We start from the raw sequence: 19,778 nt of genomic DNA, 5'->3' as shown, positions 1-19,778 counted from the left end.
AAAAAAAATTGGCTCTGGGTTCAAATCCTGCCTCTGCTCTTTATTACCTGTGGGGAAATGACTTCACCCTCCCAAAGTCTCAATTTCCTCATCTGTAAAATGAGTGGCTTAGATGAAATGGCCTCTGAGGATCTTTCTAGCCCTAGATTCTAAGTTATAGATGAATTCCTGTTTGGGAGAGGAAGTATCTACCCTAGGAGCTCTCATTACGGATAAAATCGCAAGAAATTAAGGAGAGAGCAAGCGAATCCTATACATAGCCAACATCTTGGGGAGACTTAAGAAATATTACTAGGCTGTACGCTTATCAAGGGCAAGGAGATATTTCATCTAAACTTTGCATCTCTTCCATCAGTGAGCATGCTGTGGACAGAGCCCTGGGCTCCCAGTCTCTACAATACAGACATCATTCTTCAGCTCATTCACTTGCATTTTCCAGACTGAGAATTAATCAGAGATGCTGACTTGTCTTTCCCACATATTATCTCATTTGCTTTTCATGACCTTTAGCAGTTTTATTGGTGGGCACTAGGTGGTTAAATGACTTGTCCATGGTCACATTGCTTATATGTGTCAGAGACTGAACTTGAGAGCCCAGGTCTGCCTCTGTTTCCAAAAACACACTAAAAGAAGTCAAAAGAGGGAGAGATAGACTTCAGCATGGTGTCAAAATCTGAGAAGTAGGAAGCAAAGTCAAGAGAGGAATGCAAGTTGGCCAATCTGGGCCCCTCCCCAAAATGGAGACTCCCAGAAGGAACTCACCCATGGGAGGAGGGGGCCAATATGGCAGAGAGAAGTTCTAGAAGGAGGAGACCCCAGGCACTGAGGGAGTAGTTGTATTGTCTTCCCTCAGCTTAACTGGCACACAGCAAGTGTTTTATAAATGCTTGTTGCCTTGGAGACAACTCCAGAACTGGCGCTCTTAGGAGCCAGAAAAGTGTTTGGAGGCTTAATTTCAAGTCAAGGAGTTGAGACCTTTATATAACAAGAACACTCTCTCGATGACTGTACTGCTAACTAGTTATTTGACTTGGGGTAGGAGAGGAAGTTTGGTCTGGTAGCAAGATCAGTTTGGATCTTTCTTTGCACTTAGAATACCCCAGTTCAGATTCAACCTCTTGCTAACTGTGTGACCCGAGGCAAATCATTTAATCCTTCTGCCACTCTAAAATGACAGCATTGGATTAAATGGCTTCTAAGATCTCTTCCAGCCCTAAATCTGTGTTCCAATGATCATGTCACTGGACCCCTGCAAACATCAGCTATGAAATCAGTTTGATGTCTTCCAGCATCTTTTAAAAGCTCAAATGAGCTAATGGAAATGAGACATGTTGTAAATGACAAATCCCTGGATAGGTAGAACAGCCTTTTATCTTCACAGTTTCCCTATGGGGCCAAACTGGAGAGATATGGGAGTCTTTTATCATCACAGGTAGCGGATAGGTCATTGATAGCCTGCATGTATATGGGACCACCTCCCACTCTGGTCTGGGAGGAGAGGGATTCTGTCGTCTTCTCTTCTACTGGGCTCCTTACCTGAAGTGTACTCAGCATTAGACAGGGATTTTTGATTGGTGGGCCGGCCCTGTGCTCCCCTCTGCCTACTCTACCATCAAAATGCATTCTCTCTGATCTCCCATATCTCTCATTTGCAGCTCTCCCAATCACTGGAGTGCATTTAGGCCAAGCCAAATATGATTTCTGTTACTTTTTGTTTCTTTCCTGCTGCTGGTAAATAGTGCCTGTGAATTCCTATGGGTATTTGTTCCCAGTCTCCCTCTCTCATCTTTTATCAGTCCTATGCCAACTTCAAGATACTGGACCTAGAATTGCTAGGGTTTTTTTCTTTGAGATACTGAGCAAATCCTCTGCCCGCCTTAATTGCTAAACTCTCCATATTTTCCCAGGTTTAGTCTCAGTTTGCAACTCTCAACACCCAGCCCCGTCCCTCACCTCCTCCTTCCTGAACTCTAAAGCTCTTTCATTTCCCCATCTGTTGCTGTGCTTATTTCTGGACATGTGCTTTAGAATCTACTCTGTTCTCTGTCCCTGCCTCTCTACTGGTAAGGATTCCTTTGCTGTCTGTAGGATAACACTCCTATTTGCAGTTGGCCATATAGGATACAGAGACAAGTCCCCCTTCTAGGAGAAAGGCAACACAGGATCACATAAAGATCATGAGACAAGATGTTTGAAGACGTCAATTCTAGTATAGTATTGTAGTGGATAAAAGCTGGATTTGGAGACAGAGAGACCCAAGTTTGAATCTTGCCCCACATTATCAGCTATGTGACCGTGAGCAAGTTACTAACCTTCAGCCTCACTTTCTCCATCTGTAAAATGGGGTTGAGGATGATAATAATACCTATCTCACAGGGTTGTTGTGAAGGTCAAATGATATATTTGAAAGCACTTTGCAAACCTTAAAACACCATATAAATGCTAGCTATTATTACTTTTACTCATAATTTTGTCTTTAACCATCTGTGTAACTTCCGGCAAGATACTCAGTCCTTTTGGGCTTATTATCTCCTTTGTAAAATGACGATGGTCTTGGAGGCCTGTTCTGATTATAATATGCTCTGGTTCTTTCAGTGTTAGGTCTTAAGTTTATTACACAGGAACTTGAGAAAGAAAAGAAGCTTTTAGTGTGTCAGGAGGGAACACTTAAAATTTGGGAAGAGGATGAAGAATGAGACAGAGGACTAATTATGTACAGAATATGAGAACCAGGAGATTGCATATTTTGGGAATCAAGGAAGGAGAGAGTGTTTAAAAGGATGGGGAAATCAAGCTAACAAATGTCCAGCTGATGCAAGGATGATAACTAGAAAAAGAAAGATCATTGGAATTGGCTAGTAGAGGACACTGGTGACCTTTGAGAGATCACTTTCAGTTGAGTGGTAGGGATGGATATCAGACTGGAACAGATTGAGAGAGTTGGTGGTGAAGAGTAGACACTTTGGGTGTAGACAACTTCTCCAATGAATTTAATAGGCAAAGGGCCAAGAGGGAAAGTAGCTGGCTCGTATAGAAGGGAAAAACTTTTTTAGGGTTGTGGGGATTTGAGGAGTTTTGGAGGCAGATTGGAAAGAGCAAATGAGGAGGGAGAGACTGTAGATTCATGAGAGAGAGGAAATGACTGTTGGAGGAGGGTCCCAGAGGATCAAATGAGATAAGATCTGTAAAGCTTCACAAACCTTAAGTCCCTATATGAATACAATTCATTGTTTCTATTGTTAGATCTATAAGGGACCTTTGCGATCATCTAGTCCATATTCTCATTTTATAGACAAGATTATGGAGGATGAGAAAGGGGAAAAACTGAACTCAAACAGTAAATGAGGAGTCTGAATTTGAACTCAGGCCCTCTGATTCTAAATTCAATGCTGTTTCTATTGTAAGTTGCCTCTTGAGAGTCATATAATTTCAGATTTGCAAGGAAACTAAGAGGCCAATCAGAGTTTCAACCAGCAGTGGTTGAAACAAAATCCCCATCTACTGTGTGCTTTTTCATCGGTTGTCCCTAAGCCTTGAATATTCCTCCTCACCTTTGCCTTCAGGCTTCCCTGGTTTCCTTCAAGCCTCAGTTCAAACCCCGCCTTCTGCAAGAGTCTTTCCCAGTCCATCTGGTGGCTGACATCTTCCAGTTTTACCATTTGTATTTTATTTGTGCAGTTTGTCTTTTGTCTCCCCCATTAGAATGTGAACTTCTTGAGGGTTACATGGATGTTTCTCTGTAAAGTGTGCACTTTCTCTGTATCCCTGGCACTGAGCACAATCCCTGAACGGTAATAAGTACTTCCATTAAGCACATACCTATACTTGTTGGCTGACTCATGGTCACCTGTTAGTGGTCATCCAGCTTTTGCTTGGAGGTCTCACGTAATGGGGAGCCTGCTTCTCCCCAAGGCAGCCCATTCCACTTTTGGATAGCTCTCACTGTTGGGAAGATTTTCTTTGTGAAAAACCCAAATTTGTCTTTGTAGTTTCTACCCTTTGCTCCTGGTTTGGCTCTCTGGGACCATAAGTGTGACAGTCCTTCAGATATTTAAGATTTATCCTCTAGATCTCTTTGTTAAATGAATCTGGTTCTTCTCTGATTAATTCACTGACTGACCACAACTGTAGGGGACTGATGATAGATAGCCACCTACCTCTTGACAAAGGGGTCATGCCCTCAAGGTGCAGAAGGCAACATGCATGTTGGGACATGACAAATGTGTGGATTATTTTGTTTGACTATACTTATTTGTTACAAAGATAGAGTTTTCCTTTCATGGGGGGGATGGGCTGCAAGAGGAAAGAGAGGACAACTATCTAGAGTGTTCTCTCTGCCCTACTCCAAAAAAAAAGAAGAAACTAGGATGACGGAGACATTTAAAAATTGGCCAGAAGAGAACACAAAGTTCACAAGAAAGCCCAGATAAGCAGGACAGCTTTGAAAGTGTTATGTTCAGTTTATTCAATACCTAATAAGCAGCAAGCTGGATGTAATAGAGATTTATGGTTTTACGTATAATCTTTCTTTTTGATGCGTTGACTTTTTTTCTAGAATAAAAAAGAGAATATGCCAAGTTACTTCAAACAAACTCCATATCATGTGATCTTAAGGTCCTTCAGCATCCTAGTTGCCCTCCATTGGATATTCTCCAGCTTGCCAATGTCTTATCTAAATGTGATATCTAGAAATTAATACAGTATTGAAGATATCCCGTATCATATCATATCCCATGTCTTTAAAGAACAACCTGATTTCCCACTTGGAACAAAAGGCTTAAGGAATTCCCCTCTCTTCTGTCTCCCATATTATATGGCTTCTTTGTCTTTCCTGAGAAAAAGGGAAGAATTATCCCTAAGTTAATTGAGGTCAGGGGTCAAATGTGAGGTTGTGTAGAACAAACGTGTGGAACAGTAGCTGCTGTGGCTGGCAGATCTCCAGAGTGTGGCCAGAACGAGATTAAAATGTAATTAGAAAATATTTAATACAATAAATTAAACACAATAAAATATAGATAATGTTAACATGTGATTTTCTAAGTCAATACATGGCCAACAGGGATCCTTAGGTATACTTTATTTGTTCCTGTTTGCATTTTATTTGGCATTGTTGCTGTTGAATCTTACTGAAAATTGAGTCAATAGTGGTGGATATGGGAAGCTCGTGCCCTTCTCATACCCTCACCCATATGGTATTGTGTATGAGCAATATAAAACTTAATTAGGATTCCTCTTGAACTAGGACCAGAATCATTGAATTGGAAAAAATTTACAAGGTTGATTCCTTCTTTTTTTTCTTTTTGCCATGGTAAGCTTCTTGATGCCAAGAGCTATTTCCTTTTTGTCTGCATCCCCAAAGCTTAGACTCTCCCTAGTATACAGTAGGCACTTAATACATTCTTATTGATTGATTTATTGGGGAAACTGAGGCCCAGTGAGGGGATGTATCTCGTCAGAGGGCCCCTAGTTGGTGAGTGATTGGGCCCATATCTCTTGACTTTTAGCTCCATGCTAGAGTGTGACATGTTGGAGATATTACAAAGAGGACAAGTTTCCGCTGGACACTAGCACCAGGTCCACATGCCTGAGAGCTCTCAGAGAGCTACAGGGATGTGACTTGTAATGTCACGGATCCTTCTGTACTTGCCTGAGCCTTGTCAGCACATAGTAAAAGGGCTAGAGGGGGATTTGTTGCAAAGTCAGTTGCTCTCATGGCCTAAGTGGCTTAATAGACCTTTAATCCCATCTGGATGGGGAAATGCAAATTCATACTGGTGGAGTGAAAGCCCTTTCCCAAATGCTGTTCTCAAGCCTCTTCCAGGCTAAATTCAATTCCATTCAACAAACATTCCTTAATCACCCCAGTGTGAACAAGGCACTTGATAATGCAGAGAAGAACCACGATTTATCTAGGCTTTGGTTTGGTGTATTCTGCCATTTGATCCTCATAACAATCCTGTGAGGCAGGTAAGGAAACTCAAGCTGAGAAAAGTTAAGAGACTTGCTGGAGTCACTCAGCTACTAAGTATCTGAGGCCAAATTTGAACTCAGGTCTTCCTGGTTCCTGGTCCAGTGCTCTAAACTTGTTAGACCTAATGATGTTGTTTAGTTTGCCATCTGGGCTGTATCCTATTATGTCTGAGATTTTGAACAAACTTGCTTCTGCTTTGAAAAGGTTGTGACCTGAATTTATTTTGTCTGTGTTAAATCCCAGTTCAGTTAAAGTCAGCAGAGGTTGGGTAAAGAGAGAAGAAAGGGCAATGGGCATCAGTTAGTCAATCAACAAGCATTTATTGAATGCTTGTTGTGTGCCAGTATCATGCTAAGTGCTCGGAATAGGAAGGCAAAGCAGAAATAGTTTACATTCTAATGGAGGAGGCAGTGTATACGTAAATAAGTCCATACAAGATACATACTGAGTAGAGGGTAAGGCACTAGTGTCTGAGAGTGACTAAGAAAGGCCTCCTGCAGAAGGGGGTGTTTGAACTGAGCCTCGAAGGAAGTCAGTCATTTTGAGAGGCATTGGTGAGAAAGGTGAGCATTCTAAGGATGGAGGCACAGCTAATACAGAGGCACCGAGATGGTAGATGGAAGGTCTTGTGTGATTAACAGAAAGTAGACAGCTGAACTGTAGAGTATATGGAGGGGAGTTATAAGAAACTTCAAATGCTAAACAGAAGAGTTTATATTTGATTCTAGAGGCAATAGAAAGCCGCTGGAAGTTGTTGAGTATGGCATGACATAGATTTAAGCTTGCCTGAAGAAGAATCACAAAATCTCAGGGCTAAAGAGACCTTATCACCTATCTAGTCCAATCTACCTCCAAATAAGGATGCCCAGTAAGTGATCAACCACTTACTCTTGAAGACCTCCCATGTGCGAACACCCCCTTCCCCACCACCTCCTGAAGCAGCCCATTCTAGTTTTGGACATTTCTTTTGGAAGATTTTTCCTGCTGTGGAGCTTACACTTGCCTTTCTGTATCTTCCACCCAGTGCTCCCAGCTCTGTTCCCTAGGGCCAACCAAAGGAAATTGAATAGCTTCTTCCTAATAAGTTTTTGTAGGTATGGATCTCTTTATGATATCTTCATATAAAGGAAGATTGGGCTGAATTTATCCAATTTACTTCTAGGACTCTCATTTGAATTGATGGAGAAGGACCAAGAAAATGATTTATTAGTGGAAGGCCTCTCTAATATTGTTCCCTAAGGGGCTGTCATCAAAGAGGGTCAACATGAACCATGTTGAAAAGAGTAATGAAATCAGGAAAGGCTTGCTCCCAAGCCCCACCTTTGAAGCTTACTAACTTGTCAAGTTATTTAAAATCTGAGCCTCACTTGTGAAATAACAATTAATGCCTGTAAGTAGAACCATAGTTCCAGTGCTGGAAGGGCCCTTACATACTTGGAAAGGACTGTAACTAGAAGAGATCCAATTCCCTCCTCCCCCAACTCTGCTCAGTTTGTAGATGAGGAAACAGACCAGAAAAGTTAAGGGATTTGTGCAGGGTCCCACCAACAATAAGCAGACCTGCTATTTGAATCCAGATTCTTGACTTGAAATCTAGAGCCTTTTCCACTCCACTAGGCTGTAAAGGTCAGATGAGATAATGGGTTGATGTTGATGTCCTTGTCTGCTGTATTTATTCATTCCTCCTGCATGTCTATTGTTTAGGATGTTTGACAAGCAAACAATCTCTTTACTGTTTGTATTCTTTCTGTAAATGTTTCAAATGCCTCCTTATTATTGGACATCCATCTTTTTTTCATGCATGGTTAAAATCAGATTTGCAGGGTAGGTTACCTTGGACAAATCCATTGTTCTTTGGAACACTTTATTCCGCTCCCTCATATCTTTTCAAATTGGTGCAGAATAGTCTTGGAATATTTGAACTTCCTTCCCTTTATATATGAAGTTCTTTCTCCTGATCACTTGCAGAACTTGTAGTTTCTGAATTGGATTGTTAAATTTAACCAATATATATTTTGAAGTTTGCAGTCTTGGATTTTTCTGGAGGTGATCTGGATGCAAATTCTTTCAATTGGCATTTCATATTTGAAGTTTAGAAGTTCAGGGCAGTTCTAATATTTCCTGCATTATAGTGTCAAGGTTTTTTTTGGGGGGTGGGGATTTTGGTCCTGTTTTGTTCTTCTGGGAAACCTATAATCCTTAAGTTGTCTCTGTTCATTCTGTCTTTGAGATCACTATGTTTTGCATACATAGTGAGCATAATTTCTTTTAATGTTATTGCTTTTTTCTTCTCTTCTTCTAGATTGTCCTTCACTTCTGTGTCTTTGCATTCCCAATCTCTTGTTCTCTCTTTTGCTTCTTTGGTGAGGCCTGACACTGGAGATTCCAGTTTTTCTATTCTGCCCATTATTTTTGTTGTTCAGGTCACAAATATTGCTCTCATAATTCTCATTTCTCTTTTGAGTCACTCAGGACAGTTTGTTGTGGTTCCATGTTCTTTTCTAATTCCACAGGGCTTTTTGCCTCATCAAGTATTGGAACACTTTCCTTTATTTTACAATATTTATTCATAAATGCCTGAACTTGTTTAAATAGATTTGGAGACCATATCTCCTTCTGTTGTTAACTGCTTATTTTCAAGGTCTTTGAGTTTTCTTCTTCCCAAAATCTTTTATAATTTCTTTCACTCTACCTCTACCCTTATTTTTCCTTATTGCTCACTTTCAAACTCCCTCCTCTCTCAATGTAGTTTTTTGGAAGACTGGATCTCAAAGCATCCTAGCTTTCTCTCACATACTCTCACACCGAGTAATTTGTGGTTCACCAAACCAGGTCTCTGCCTCAAGTAACTTTTTGGTGGTCAAAACTTGCCCCAGCTTTCCCCCTCAGGTTTAGTGCCATGCTGCCATCCTCCTTTACCCTGCTGTGGTGTCCTGTCCTGGTATTTTATTCCACTTCCCGTGTTCTTTAGTCTTTTGGTCTGGCACATACAGTCACTGCTGGTGCTGCAGGATTGCTGGTTCAGAGTTTTGAGGCACTAGTGCTATGGAATTGTGACCCCCAGCAGGCTGGTGCTCTGGAAGGGCTGTGGCTGCACTGACTGGATATTGCAGCCGGAGCAAATTTCTACACCCTGGACCTGGAATCTCCATGGCACTGGAAAGAAGGAGGGAGGGACTGTGGTGTGGGGGTGAGTTTTCTTGTAAGCTTGTGTCATGTCCTTGAGTCTCCCACACTGCCAGTGAGCTTGGGGTCAGTGAGCATTAGTTCATGGTTTTGCATTTTCATTTAATCTTCTTTTGGATTCAGAGTGTCCTAGACTAATGAGGACAACTGAAGTTGCTTTTTCTTTGGTGCGTAATTTGTATTGGAGAAGTTACGGGAATCAGAGAAAATATCTAATCATTTATCTTGCTGCTCATGTGACCCAAAGGTCCAGCAATGTCCTTTTAAGCAGAACAGAATGAGCCAAAGGAGATATGAGAGAACCACTTTCCCATGGACTGTGTGTCAACTAACACTAGAATTGAGATTTCTTGTCTGAATAAATATCCATTCACTCCTGGTGTATAGTTTCCAAGACAGCTTTTGCAGCCTGGATGAATTCTTGGGCTCCTGGGTTTAGATCAGGCATGGACCAATCATCTAGTTCATTTTATAGCAAAGGAAACTGAGGCCTAGAGAGATTTAATCCCTGGTTAGATAAATGTCCCAAGTGGGACTTGAACTCTGATCTTCTTAACTCCTAAGTTCCTTGCCACTCTCTCTGTTAAACCATAGTGTGGTCTCTTGATTATAGGGATCCATTTCCACAGACTTGTTTGGAATTGGGCAAGAATGAATGCCAAAGTCAATTGAGTGCATTTAAAAAGGATTTTGCATTCAGGTTCTCCATGTTGTAAAACATTTTAATATTTAATGGTGTAAATTAACAAACTGAAAGCTTTTATGTATCATGAAAGGTTTAAGGTTGTGTGTTCTGCATTGAGAGAACCTAACATACAAAAAAAATTAGCTTTCAAAGCAGATAAATTAGGGGCTGATTTTTTACTTCAAAACTGCAGTGAATCCTTTTTGTTCTAAATGGCAAGCTTCCCCAGTGCATTTGTAGGTTTATTTGATTTCCATGTCACTTACTTAGAACCAGACTCCTCAGATGTGAGCAGGATGAAAACAGAAATCTCAAGCCCATATCTCTCCATTGTGTGAAGTGCACCTGACTCCACAAGTGCATGACTTTGGGGGGTCATCTTCCACTCATGTTTTCTCCTCCCCCTTCCATCCCATTCATCATCAACTTGTATAAATTCCCTTTCAATGTGCCAATTGCATTTGCATTTTTTCTACTGCAGTATCTTCCTCTTCCCAATCATAGAAGCTTAGAACAGGAAGGTACATTAAAGGTCATTCAGTTTAAAATCTAATTCAGTGTGAGATTCTCCTTTACATTCCTGATGGTTTGTACTAGCTGGAGCACTTCCAGCACTGGACAACTCACTGTGGAGAGGAGGTGCACCTCAATGGGAAAAGCCCTTGGTTTAGCCCCAGAGAACCAAGTCCACGTTCATACTACCTGTCTGACTTGGAGAAGTTTGCTTTAGCATCTTTGAGCCTTGGTTTCATCATCTGTAAAATGAGGTAAATTGATAAAACTTCTAAGTTCCCTCCCAGCTCTAAATCTAGAATCCTATAAACCCTGAAGGCAATCTGTTCCATCACTGGCTAGATAAGGTAGCTAGAAAGTTCTTGATATTGGGTCCAGTTCTATCTCTAGAAATTTCTGCCCTTTGGCTCTATTTCTTCCCTCTGTCTGCGCAAGTGACCTTTTGGTCATTACCTCTTAGTTGAACTTCAGGCAATAATTGTAGTTTTCACTTTCCTCCAAAAAGGGTGGTTGAGCTCAAGCAGTGGTAGACAAGGAAGAAACATTTGAAAAAGTCTACCATTCTTTATAAGTGATGGAATAATTGGGACACCAGTAAAGTTATGGGAACTATTCATTCTACAGGGTGTATTATGAAGGTATCCAGGAACCTGTTTAATCCTTACCAGTGTGGTTATGTAACTTTTGTGCCAGAGGCTTCTTCCCACTTTGGAGAAGTCTGTTTATTTGTTTCCTCTACTCAGATGAACTTGGGGTATTTGATACTCCTCACAAGGGTAGACCTCAGACCACTTTATAAGCACTTAGGCTCACAAAGCTATAATTCTATTTACCCATTAGTTCTATTTACAAATTAATGAACGTAGAAAAGACTTACTTATATATGAGCCTATAAAAAGTCAAGGATCACTCTCCTCTCTGTCACTTATACAGTATTAAACTTAAAGAATTGGTGAGGTCCTTCTGTACTAACTAGTGCTTTTCTCTGCATCCCTTTTGCACCATATCCTCTTTCTCTCATAGGTTTTGCCCAGGTGCTAACGCCTGTAGCTTCCCAGCAGGCTTTGCTGTCTTCCATAGGTCTGCTTTCTTCACTGCTCCTTCACTGGCTTCCACACTTCTTCCACAATTCAATGGTGGCACCAGTCACCCTCCCAAGAAGACCACCCTTTGGCTGTTGACCTAGGACACACATTGCTCTATAGAGCTTCTGCCTCAGCAGGGTGTGGATCCCGTAGCCCCTGCCCTCACATATAAAGGATCCCCCATGGGTCTATAGGAACACTACATTTTTGTGCCACTCAAATGCATTTCTTTTTACATTTCATATTGGTTTATACTGAATCAGTCCTATTGCCCTCCTTTCTTCCCTGTTTCCTGGATGGTATGCTTTCCTCTTGTTGTCTCTTCCTCCTGAACCTGAGGTTCAGTCCCCTAAACACTTGTCTTTCCTGTCTCCATCTTCCTCTGACAACTGAGCTGAGTTATTTAAATGACTCGGGGCTGCTTCCTAAAACAAAAAGGAAGTTCTAGGGGAAAAGCCTTTTGTTCCTATTGTAGCTTCGTGCTCGAAGAAGGAAGATTTTTTAGTCAGTTAAAAGATCTTTTCCTCAATGATAAAACATTTCACTTTCTTATTGATGGATTGAGGGAAAGAATAGATAGATCTGTTTTTCTGCCCCATGTTTCTTGGACTGGAATAATTTCACTGGCCTAAAACAAGGAAAGTAATGTGACAAAAACTATATACTGGATTTCTCTCCTCCCATTTTGAGAAAGAAAAGGAGGAAGTCATTTTCTCCATGTAAGCTGCCTTTTGCCAATGTATATTCACCCTGCTTGAAATAAGAACTTTCCTTGTGCCAACAGACACCAGTGTCCTCAAAGTTTTATGTGAATTGAAGCCAGTTTTATGTGAATTTATGTGAATTGAAGCCAGTTTTCATTTCCTAAAGACCCAATTTGGACAGTAAAGTCCCTGGGCAGTGTAGGGAATGGGTTTGACAGGAAAGGGGTCTGTGAAGAGGAAAGTAAATGTGTGACACTGGGGGCTTCATGGAGAGAGTTATTGCTACATGTTTCCCTTCACCCCAACTTTGAATCCACATAAATTGAAGTGGAGAGTAAAGGGCTTGGAGGTGAACTTGTATCTTCCTGCCCTAAAAGCCGAAGACTTTCATCTAGTCCAGGGAAACAAAGGAGTAAATTAAAGGCACATGGCTTTTTGAAGCTTGGATTTGGCAGACAAAGTTTTAGGAGGCCATAATTTTAGAGAGGGAAGGACTTTAGGAGTCATCTACTCCAATTACTTCATTTTATAGATGAGGAAACTGAGGCACAGACAGGTGAGATTTCTTGTCCAAGTAGCAGAGCTGATATTTGAACCCAAGTTCTTTGATCGCGAGTTCACTGTTCTTATCTCTGCTTCTCCAAAAATTCAGATGTAAGTGTTTATGAAATGCCTACTAGGAGTGAGACTCTGTGACAGATGCTGGGTACGCAAAGACAAAAACAAGCAGCGCACATTTTATGGAGAGAGGAATCCGAGCATCATTGGCTTAGAGCTGGAAGGGACCTTTAAGGCCAGTGAATCCATTCTTCTCATTATATAAAGGAAAAAACCAAGCCTCAGAGAAGTTAAGTGATTTACCCAGAGCTGCAGAGCTTGTGTCTGAAGCAGGATTCAACTTAGGTCTTTTTGTCTCCACAATCCTTTCACAATGTCACACTGCCCTTCTAAGTGATTTGTCTAACTTATCTGTCAATAGTGATTATTTTACACTGGAACAAATTTTATAAATTACTCTCATATCTTTGATCTCACTTGAGCCACATAACCCGCCTGGTGCCCATTTGGCATATGTAGAAGCCAGTGACCAGAGAGGTTTTTAGTCTATTGGTAATATTTTTAACTGCCTACATTGTGCCAAGCATTGGGCTACAAAAAAGGCAAAAGACAGTTCCCTGCTCTGAAGGAGCTCCCAGTCTAAGAGGGAAGAAAACATTTGAACAACTATGCACAGACAAGATATATAGAGAAGCTAAATTAGGAGATAGTCACCATAGGGAATTAGGAGGGATGAGAAAAGGCTTCCATTAGAAGGTGGGATTTTAGCTTTGTGTTTGTCCTTCATTGCCAAAGAAGACCATGCCATCAGAGAAATGATGACATGACTTGCACATGACTTTGTTTTGAGTGAGGGAGGGCTGTGCAAGGTCACCAGCCTGGCTTCTCCTCCAGAGCCATCTGAATCCAGTGACCAGATATTCATCAGGATGACTGGAGATGACCCAGGATGGGAATTTTAGCTTCATCTTGAAGGAGACCAGGAAGCAGCAATGAGGAGGGAGAACATTCCAGGCACAGGGAACAGCCAAGGAAAGTGCATAGAGTGGCCAGAATTCACAAATCTTGTGGCAGAGTAGGAGTTAGAGTCCAGGTCTTTGGATGCCTGGGTTTACTGATTCTGCCATCCTGTGCTGCCATTGGGCATGGAGAAGCCTTCAAGGCAGATGCTCTGGCACTGCTAGGGATCAGGATGGCCTAGAGCAGGTATTCTGGCCAAAGCTCTTAAGCCTGGTGACTTTGATGTACAATTGTAGTCAGCCCATATCTCTAGTTTCTATATTCTTAAGCTCTGCTGGGCATGTATGGAATAGTTGTGTAAATATAAAATAGCTGATGATCATGCAGTGCTTTGGGGGGGTTTACAAAATGCTTCACATACCTTATTTCATATGATCCCTGTAATGGTATTATCGTTATCTCTGTTTCACAGATGGGAAAACTGAGGCTGGGAGAGGTCAAGTGACTTGGCAAGCGAGAGTCACATAGCTGTTTCTCCTGATTTTTAAGTTCAGCATTCTTTCCATGATGCTCCATAGTTCTCTAGATTGTTGGTAATTGAAAATATGAATCTGGAGTGACATGAGAAGTGCCACTGAATAATAAAAAGAGCAAAGGATTTGGAGGCAGATGACCTGGGTTTTCAGACCCGGCTGTGGCCCATGCATAAGTCACATCATGTCTCAGAGTCTTAGTTTATTCATCTGTAAAATGAAGGACCTCAAGAGACTTCTAATTCAATATCCTAATTTTACAGACTAGGAATCTTAGAGTTTAAGTGACTTACCTAAGATCAACAGCAGGATTTGAACCAGAGACGCCGACTTCACAGACAGTGTTATTATCATTGTACCGTGCAAATGGGACTTTTTCTTTAAATCAGTAGCATGACTGGTCGATGGCATGTAGCTTCAGCAGAGAAGGCGTTGGATTGGTAATTAGGAGACCTGCATTCCGGTTTCAGCACCACCACCATATGACCTTGGGCAAATCACTTTTCATCACCATGTAGCAGTTTCTTCATCTATAAAAGGAAACGGTTGGGGCTGGATGATTCCTCAGGCATCTTCAGTCATTAATATCTTGGAATTCTCTGAGTCATCTGTTAGTTTGGAGAATGTGCTTTCCTGCCTCTCCCAATATGGGCATTTGAAGATCTAAGCTAATCCCTGTACCTTGTATATGTCTCGGCTCTGAATATTTCCTGCTGTGGTGGGAATCATCCCAGTGGGGCACAGGGCACTGTGTGATGTGCAGACAGATGTCTCAGGAAGAGGGCAAAGAGAAGGTGAAAATGATCTGCCTTGGCTTTACAGGTACAGTGTGGTGTATGATAGAAGGCTAATAGAAAATGGTAGATTCTGGGAGTGAAGAAAAAAACTACAGCGCTTGGATGGAAGGGGCTGTAATAATTTTTTTCTGGGAAAGCAATTTGGAATTATGCTTCAAAAGTCACTAAGCCTATCCTTTGATGTAGGGGTACCACTCCAGGGTCCATACCCCACACTCCATCAAGGTATCCAAACTCTAGACAACAATCATGATGTGACATTTCTGCAGAAAAATGCCAATGTTGAATAATCGGAACAGTTCACAATTGTAGGGTTCTTTTACATAAATAATCTCCTATTTATGTAAATAAATACATAACTATTTATATTGATAATTGAAATTTCTCAATCCTCTGAGATAAGTACCACATCTTTTTTACAGATAAGGGTAAATTGAGTCTCGGAGAGCTGATGTGACTTGCCCACAGTCACACTGGTATTGGAGTGACCCATCTCAGGTTCATATTCAATTCTTCTGACTCCCAAATACATTCCTCCATTTAAAAAAACCCTATATCACAAGCACCACATACAAGGCTGATTTGAGAGCTGTACAACAGATTATTCTTCCCTACACATCTGTGCACAATCTGTCTTCCTTACTAAAATTCCCAGCTTCTCCTTATCTTCTCTTTGATAGTGTAACTGTTATCAGTTTATATTTCATTACCAGCCTTGAGGTCAGGAAGAGCTGGGTTCAAGTCTTATCTATGACACCGTGACCTTGGACAAGTTATTTTACCTCTAGGTGCCCCAGACTCTTAAGACTAGATATTGTAGAACAGTAAGTAGCCAGTCTTCATTGACAGGAGGAATTTCCTTACTGGGTATTTCCTTTATGAGATCACAGGCTGGAACCAAAGAGCAAAAGATGTTCCTGGTACTGTGCTAGAGATGCAAAGACGAAAATGTAAAAACCCCTGCCCCTAAGGAGCTTACTTATCACTGGGCAATAAGTAATGCACATTACAATGTCCATATAGATAAAGTGACCTGTTGGTGGCCATACAGCTAGTGTTTATATACTGGCATACAAAGTAATTTCAGGAGATGGGAATAACTGGGTGTTGGGGGGAGTCATCTGGGAAGACCTCATGTAGGAGGTGGCAAGTGAGCAGGGCTTTGAAGGAAGCTAGGCTTCTAAGAGGGAGCATATTCCAGTCATGTCCAAAGGCATGAGAAAGATGGAAGGAATGTTTCCCAACTCACTGGGCTAAGTGAACTTTTGGAGATATCGTTGTAAGTGTGTGATCTTTCCACTGCCTCACGGATCATTTAGTTCAATACCGTCTGTTTGGAGATAAGAAAACTGAGGCTGGGAAAGTAGACGAGTGACTTCCCTCCATTCACATGGGTATTATATGGCAGAAGCTCTTTATCTATTACATGCTAAGCAGAAGATGGACCTTCAGATGCCACAGGAATAGAATTCTCTTTCTCCAAAGCCACATTTTCTGAGGGTGACAGGAAAACCAAAGATGGGAAAGAAGGAAAAAAGAAAGAAATTAGGTAATTGTTGAGCCATAGAACATGAAGAGTCTCCGAGGACCTTAGAAGTCATGAACCCTCCCATTTTACAGATGAGGAACCTGAGGCCAGAGAAGGGAATTGGTTTGCCCAAAGTGACATATGGCAAATTGGTGAAGGAGCTAGCTTTAGAGGATTCATCCTCTTGCCTCTAGAATCTCTATTAGAAAAGGAGGAAATGTAGATTCGTAATCCAAGAGTATGTTACTGCATACCCCTATCTGAACATCTCTCTAAAAGTTAAAAATAAACAATCGCTTAGCATTCCTTCTCTGGAGATTTGACAGAATAGTCAGACTCTGAGTTGCTGGAGAAGGTTTGAGTGCTGCTGTACCCGGAGACAGGGGGAATAGACCAACTCTGAGTCTGGAGGCCGTAGGATTAAGTGACTCAGGCAATCTGGGGGCAGAAATCTACACCAAGTAGCACTCCCTAGAGGACTTCCCTCGAACTCTGGGGGAATTCTTCCTTTCTTAAATGGCCCTAGACAAGTATGTGGTTTCCCAGAGCTTGCCAGGGAGAAGACTGCTCTTTTGTGCGGTGTTGGCTGGTGAGACAAGGACCTCATTATTCCCTTGGCCCTGGCTAGCTCTCCTCTCCTTGTGTGTGGTTTTTTTTTTTTTTCCTGATAAAGGAGGTTTGTTCTCCTTAATAAAACAATCCATTTTTAAGTCTAGCAAGTTACAGAGAACTAATTAAGAGATGGGGCTTCTACAACATAGTGCTGGCTTCTGGTTTCCGGAATTCTGTCTGGCCCTCCTTGCCTTTGGGATTGTGGCTTTGGGTGTTGGCATAATGGGGGGGGGGGCTAGGAACTGGTTTTTGGCTGAAGGGTGAGTGGTGGCACAGTGTGCCATGAGCCTTTGGGTAATTTGGGGCCCTAGTCTGTGAGCTGGTGTGGACTAATTTTGAAACCAGGCTCTTTTCTTTTAGATACCAGGAACAGCTAACTTTTCTTTCATCCTCAACTAGATGACTCAGTGGATAGATCTCTGGGATTAGAGTCAGGAACACCTGACTTAAAGCCTTGCCTCAGATTGTTACTGACCATATGACCCTGAGCAAGTCACTTAACATCTGGATTAAAATTGTGCCTCAGATACTTACTAGCTGTGTGACCCAGAGCAGTTACTTAATCACTGTCAGCCTAGGTTTCTCCACTGTAAAATGGGGATAATAATAGCACCTACTCCCAGGGTTGTTGTGAGGATCAAATGAGATATTTGCTTAGCAAATGTTATTAAATAAATTATAATATTAAATTTAAAATATTAAAACACGTAGCACAGTGCCTTAAACAGAGTAGGCATTTAACATATGAATTTCCTTTCTTCTTTCTTAAAGAATCATAAATTTGTAACTGGAAGCGACTTTCGGGAGACCAATGAATTCAACGCCCTAATTTTATAGATGAGGAAATTGAGGCAGAGATAGATTCACTTACTTGGTTGGAGGTCACACTGAGCTAGATAGAAATTGAAGCCAGATCTTTCTAACCCAAGTCTAGCATCTGTCTTTCTACACCATACTGTCTCCCAAAACTGGTAGAAAGAATTGGAATTCAGTGAATCCTTGTGATAACATACATTATTTTCTTGGATTGTCTTCCTGAAATCAAAATATCCATTTGAAGCAAAAATCCAGAGAGAATACAGTGACTACATTATAATACAGACCTTTGTTCTTGCTTAATATCATTGTCTGAGCACACAGTGCTTATCTCTGTGGTAGGCACTATGGGGTGTCAGGGATCAAGCTATGATCTTTTGAGTCTAGTTTGGGAGATGATGAAGATATGATGAGAAAGATTTGAATCCAATTCAAGCGCAGTGTGTATTAGAGTTGGAACCTGAACCCAGGTCTTTCTACCTCCCTGGTCCAGCCCTTTTTCCCCTATATTCTCAACTCCATGATGGTGACTGTTTGGTTCCCCAAAGCCCCCAAAGAAGCAAGAATAATGACCAACCAAGCTTCCATTTTAAGCTGGGAGGGGTGGACCATTAGCCTTTCTAAAGCATTCTGGAGGACAGCCTAGAAGCCACATCAGTGAAATAATAATTGTTGCTTTCACCTTCCTAGTGTTTTATGGTGGTGATCTCATTTGAACTTCAGATATCCCTCTGAAGTCAGAGTCCTCAGGGCTAGCAGAGACTTTGGCTTGAACAGGAGAGTTCCCTCTATAACGTAGCTGATGTGTGCTCATTCCAAATCTGCTTGGAGGGGAGAACCCACTACTTCCTTAGGCATCGCATTCCACTTCCAGAAAATTTCAAGTCATTGAAAGGATCCCCTTATATTAGGACTTGACATACCTTGTCCCATTGGTTTCCTCTTTTGTCATCTGAGGCCAAGAAGAGCCTGTCTCCATGTCTGTCCTTTCTTATACTTGAAGACCATTCTCACAGGCCTATATTTCATCCTTATAGGGAATTCCTGGTGTGGAAACTCTCTCTACTGATGCCAGTGGCCCATTTGTCGGTCACTTACGGTCCTCAACAGTTGCCCAGGGACGCTGAGAGGTCCAACAACTTGTCAGTGCTTATACAACTGGTATTTTCCAGAGGTAGCTAACTCTTATATGCAGGTCTTCTAGAAACTAAAGCCAAACTTCCACGTTGCCTCTTTTTAATAGGAAAGCTTAAACTGCACACCTTTTTGTTAATAGCTGAATGTGTGCAGAGATTGAAACACAGTGCCTGGTTTAATAATATCTGATTTGTCTTATAAAAAAATGGCAGAAACTAGAATTTTATATGTCTGCAGGGGTGATTTCAGAACTGTCAACATGGGAAGCTGTATGCTGTCCCCAGTACTGCTGCCATTCCACTTACCATGTTGGGAATCACCTTCTGAAGGACTGAACAGCTCTTGAAAAATCACCCTACACTCTGCTTTAATGCTTTATTTTTGAGGGGGCCCTAAATGGGACTCCTTACCTCCTCCATCTTCTTTATTTACCAGGCTTGATTAAAAAGAGTAGTTACCATTAATTCAGCCCTTTAACGTTTGCATAGTGCTTACATGTATTATCTCATATTCTCACAACAGTTCTCTGAGGTAGGGACTGTTATCTTCATTTCCCAGTTAGTTTCCATTGTGGAAACTAAGACTGAGCAAGGTTGTGGCTTGTCCAGTTAGTAAGTGTCTGAGGCAGGATTCAAACTCAGGCCTTTGTAATTTTCAAGTTCTGTGCTTTATGTACTCTGTCACCCAGATTCC

At 41.5% G+C, this 19,778-nt stretch overlaps 1 protein-coding gene across 2 annotated transcripts in view; it reads left to right on the top strand.

The window, feature by feature from the left end:
• ATP2B2 (ATPase plasma membrane Ca2+ transporting 2) overlaps window positions 1-19,778 on the top strand; it is a 666,717-nt gene that overhangs the window by 148,446 nt on the left and 498,493 nt on the right. The window lies entirely within an intron of this gene.

This window comes from Notamacropus eugenii, chromosome 3, assembly GCF_028372415.1.
Source record: "Notamacropus eugenii isolate mMacEug1 chromosome 3, mMacEug1.pri_v2, whole genome shotgun sequence".
NCBI classification, from domain to species: Eukaryota; Metazoa; Chordata; class Mammalia; order Diprotodontia; family Macropodidae; genus Notamacropus; species Notamacropus eugenii.
The sequence above is the reverse complement of the archived record's forward strand: the minus strand, read 5'-3'. Positions and strand labels throughout refer to the sequence as shown.